Source organism: Rhagoletis pomonella, unplaced genomic scaffold, assembly GCF_013731165.1.
Source record: "Rhagoletis pomonella isolate Grant_MI unplaced genomic scaffold, Rhpom_1.0 Rhpom_scaffold_00016, whole genome shotgun sequence".
NCBI classification, from domain to species: domain Eukaryota; kingdom Metazoa; phylum Arthropoda; class Insecta; order Diptera; family Tephritidae; genus Rhagoletis; species Rhagoletis pomonella.
This window is the reverse complement of record NW_023458570.1, coordinates 536,497-541,511: the sequence shown is the minus strand read 5'-3', so window position 1 is coordinate 541,511 and position 5,015 is coordinate 536,497. Positions and strand designations below refer to the sequence as shown.

At 36.9% G+C, this 5,015-nt stretch overlaps 1 protein-coding gene across 1 annotated transcript in view; it reads left to right on the top strand.

Annotated features, from left to right (window-relative positions):
* LOC118749412 (cytoplasmic dynein 2 heavy chain 1-like) overlaps positions 1-5,015 on the top strand; it is a 217,389-nt gene that overhangs the window by 33,011 nt on the left and 179,363 nt on the right. The window lies entirely within an intron of this gene.

Genomic DNA, 5,015 nt, shown 5'->3' with positions numbered 1-5,015 from the left:
TGCGTTCTACAATGAAGCTTGGCAGAGACTACTTTGGCCACTAAATTAACATATTAACGAGAAATAAATTAATATTTCATATCAATAATAGCATGAAAAATATATTTCTTGCCTTCATTTGATTAAAAGGAAAAAACATTTCATTTTATTTTATTTATTTGCAACAGCTGGCGACCGACGCAGCGATCTTTCTGCTTTGTGTTGGCCTTAGCGTTGCCAAATTTTGGATATGTGGACGGCTGCTTTGAAATTCGACGCCAACGCAACGCCAAAGTTGTATGCGAACCGGTCTCTATTCTTTGTTTACGCAAATTTTCCCATGTCTACATATCCATATATACATGCATACATATGTACACATGTCCTTGAACAACAGGCCACAAATAAATTTTTTCACCAAGGACTATATTTCATTCAGGTATACAGCATATCTGCTACAAGTAGAAAACTATTTTGGGGGTGTTAGCAACTGCTTACTTGTTTTTTGTTTCTGCGGCACAAACGATTATAATACTCGTTACTTACTTTCCTCTGTAAAGACAAAATACATGCATATGTACATACATATATAAATGCATATATACATAAATACGTACATACAAACATATATAAATATGCATGTTATGTGTGTACACATGTATGAATATAACTCTAAAAAATAACTCATTCCATAATCTATGCTTATGTATGTAATCAATTTTATTTGTTGTTTTAAATGCTGCCCTAATATAATACTTCACATATATATATGCATATGTACATACAATTATTAACATACTTTCGTACATAATCTATTGACATACATTCCCACATTTTTATGCACAAAAATGCATGTGTTGTATAGTACACTCGGAGCGCTCGCTCGTCGCTCACTCGTCTTTCCTAGCAGAGTGAGTATGCAGACAGCTACTCGCCTCGCACTGCGAGCGAGGCAACCCCCAACAGCCTCGCTCATTTAATAGGAGCGCGAGCAAACAAGCAGCGCTCGCTCGTTTGGCGAGCGAGCCAAACTTCTCGTGCCTCGCCTCATTGCTGCTACGAGTACGAGCTGCGAGCTCCTCGTTGTCTGCGAGGTATTGAGTAGGAGTTTGCTCACTCGCTCGCTCGAACTCCGAGTTTTTTCCCACCCTGATTCTATTAAACATTTTACACCGCATTTAGAGCAGCCACCACGAAAAATTAACACTTTACTTAGCTATCCTCCAATTCGTAATTTGTATACCTTTCATGAGCATGAAATGGTATTATAACTTTGCTCCGATGTTTGTAAGTACCAGAATAAGAAGAGATAGACCCATTAAAATGTATACTTAAATGATCAGAACGCCGAGCTGCGTCGATTTAGCCATGTCCGTCTGTCCGTCTGTCTGTCTGTCTGTCTGTCTGTCTGTCTGTCTGTCTGTCCGTCTGTTTGTATGCAATCTAGTATTTCAGTTTTCGAGATATCCGGATAAAATTTGGTACGTGGAAGTATTTTTATAATGTATTAATCATTTGTCGGAACCGGAAGAATCGGACCACTATAACATATAGCTCCCATATAACTGATTGTTCAGATATGAGATTTTTCGTTATAACTTCTCCATTTACGCGACTAGGAACATGAAATTTTGCAATACTTTCACCCATTATCAACAGAAAACTTAGAGTTAAAATTACAAAGATCGGGTCACTACAAATATTGTTCAGACATAAGATTTTTCGTTATAACTCCTCCATTTAAGCAGCTAGGCACATGCAATTTTTCACTGTTATCACTCATTATCAAAAGAATATTTTCAGTGAAAATGGCGAAGAGCGGGTCGCTATAACCTATAGCTCCCATACAACTGATTGTTCAGATATGAGATTTTTCGTTATAACTTCTCCATTTACGCAGCTAGGAACATCAAATTTTGCCATACTTTCACCCATTATCAACAGAATACTTACAGTGAAAATAACAAAGATCGGGTCACTATAACATATATCTCCCATACAACTGATTGTTCAGTTATAGGAATTTTCGTTATAGCTCCTCTATTTATGCACCTAGGAATATGAAATTTTGCAATACTTCCACCCATTAACAACAGAATATACAGCGGAAATATCAAAGATCGGGTCACTTTTACATATAGCTCCCATACAAGTGGTTGTTGGAGATTTTTTGTTATAACTACATCCATGCAGCTAGAAACATGAAATTTCGCACTATTTTCACTCATTATCAACAGAAAGTTTACAGTGAAATTAACAAAGATCGGGAAACTATAACCTATTTATTGCCCCCATACAACTGATTGTTCAGATATGGGGTTTTACTGTAAAACTCCTTTATTTGGGCAGCTAAAACCGATAAATTTCGTAAGCTATTTTATAAGTAATAATACAAAGTCTACTGAGAAAATCGTCAAAATGTATGCTGTGTGAGCTTTATCTCTTATACCACTGATTGTTCAGATACCAGTCTTTGCGATATATCTCCTTGATGTAGGTAGCTAAACCCATTAAATTGTGTTACCGGTTCACGTACCGATCACACAGCAGTGAAAATCATTTAGATTGGTGCTATATAAGATATATCTTCCATACCTCTGATTGTTTAGATATTATTTTTTATATATGCATCTGCTCTATCTATGCCTGCTGTGAATATATACATTTTTTCAAGTAAAGTAAAATTTTCAGATGCTCATGAAAGGTATGAAGCCTTCGGCATAGCCGAAGACAGCGCTGCTCTTACTTGTTTTCTATTAATTTTAACGCTTATTTTCACTAATTCAAATTCAATGGCATTTACGGTCAAATGAGTGAAAACAAATTGTCAAATGGGACTAAAAAATGTTCTTTTGATTGACTTAGATCAGAATAGGCCTTCAGGCATTTACATGCGCTGCTAAACCGGCTATTAGTAAGTTTTGGCTCATCATATCATCGATAAAGGTAGGGATAAACGCAGGAAAGTGGTGTCAAAATATGCAGACAAATTTTGTTGTGAAAACATGGCATAATGCCAGCCTTTATTCGCCCATACAGTCCAGTGTCTAGGATGTCTTCAAATTTCTCTTTAGATAAGAACTATAGCTATTTGACCCATATTCGCTTTTTGATTTCTGGAAATATATTTAAAATACTTTCGAAGTTACTAACGGCAATTTGATTATTTTCTCTAGACTTGCTGCACCTATTAAAAGGAATCGGATAAATTGGCAGACTTTTCCTGTTGTTTTATAAAGAAGCATACTTCACAAAGTGTGTTTTTTGTCTTTTGCGCCAATATTTTTCAGTAGTAAAAACTAGAAAAAACAACGCTTCTCCGATTCCCATTAGACTATAGTCTATAGATATAGGCTCAGTTAAAAAAAGCCAAATCATATTTAAAGTACATCCATCTTTTGTGTTCATGTTTTAAATAAAATTAATAAAAAAACTACAAATGGATTATGTAACTTTGTTTAAGTACAATCGGTCTCATTTAGGTACATACATTTATTTTATAATATTAGGTACAATCTGAAATTTCCATTTTTCATGTTTGGTTCTTATACGTATACAGAAGCAAAGCAGCGATTTTCAGGATTCAGTCAGATTTCACCAAGGTAACATTACACTCGGCCGTTGATTGTTTTTCTTCGTAATTTTAGCACACGCTTGCCACATTTTGTGTAGGAAATTGACAAAAAATGCCCTAAGCAAAAAGTGGTGTATTATTCTTCGATTGGTGCTTGCGTGAGTTTGCTACGATTCAAACACAAAATAGTGCGACTCTATATAAGAACTATAGTTTATAGCTCAAAGAACCTTCAACAACCCACAATGTCCATTATGCTGTTATTCCTAGGTATTTTTAATATAAGCAACCTGTATTTGTCATGCTGTGTGAATTTAAAAAAATATAAAGTGGGCTTCTTGATGACCAACGTTCAGTAATTTTATAATAAGTTTCATGATTTTTTAAAAAAAAGGCCACAAGTTGCATACTTTTAAAAAAAAATTGTTTTCTGTCTAAAGAAATCGATAGAGAAATATAAATGCTGGTTTATGCCCAGAAATACTCTATTTTTACCTTCCTTTTATTAGCTCGGGATGTAACTATGTAATATTGATGCGCTTACAAGATACAGCGATTTCTATTCTCAAGTTACACACCTGATGACAGTAAGAATGGCAATTATAATAGGGAGGTTTTAGTTTTTAAACTATAATTTTATTAGGACTAAATACCTATTTATATGAAAATAATAAAATCTAAACACTGTGACCATCTTGTCGGCTGGCATTTAAAAGATTTGATTCTAACAAAACGGTGCCCAGTTATTAAACCAATGCTGGGCACACCAACACAGTCTCATTTTGTCATGGTAATAGTGTGTCGCGCTCAGTTATGGTTGCCACGTTTTCGTGCATGAGCCTTTTGCCCTATTTTGCTTATACATAGGTATAGGAGGATGGTTCCGTGCGCAGAAGTGGAAAATTTTTGACTACCATTCACCTGGTAGTGGCCAGAAGCGATTCTTGTGCGTACGGTTCAAATCGAAACTCACAACGTCCGGATATTTATATCCACGTATCCTCTGGGTAGCAACCAAACACCCGTTTGGGAGCGAGCTAAAGTGAGAAGGCGTAAAACTTCGCGTGCGCTGGGTTTGGGTCCCGCCACGTTAAAACCACGCCCAATGAAAAAATCTATAAAGCCTCGGATGAGACCCCCTTTTTCTGATGACGACCACCGCAAACGTATAAAGGACTATGATTTAAGGGTATGCACCTGGAATATCCGGACCCTTAATGGGGAAGGTGCCTCTGCCCGGCTGGTTGATGTCCTCGGGAATACAAAGGCTGACATCACCGCCATCCAAGAAATGCGATGGACGGGGCAAGGAAAAGTAAGCGTGAAGCCTTGCGACGTCTACTAGAGTTGCCACGTAAAGGAGCGCAAATTCGGTGTTGGATTCGTGGTAGGAGAGAGACTCCGTCGCAGAGTACTGCCCCGATGGAAGAGAAGGATGAGGCGTCCAAGGATCTCTTCTATG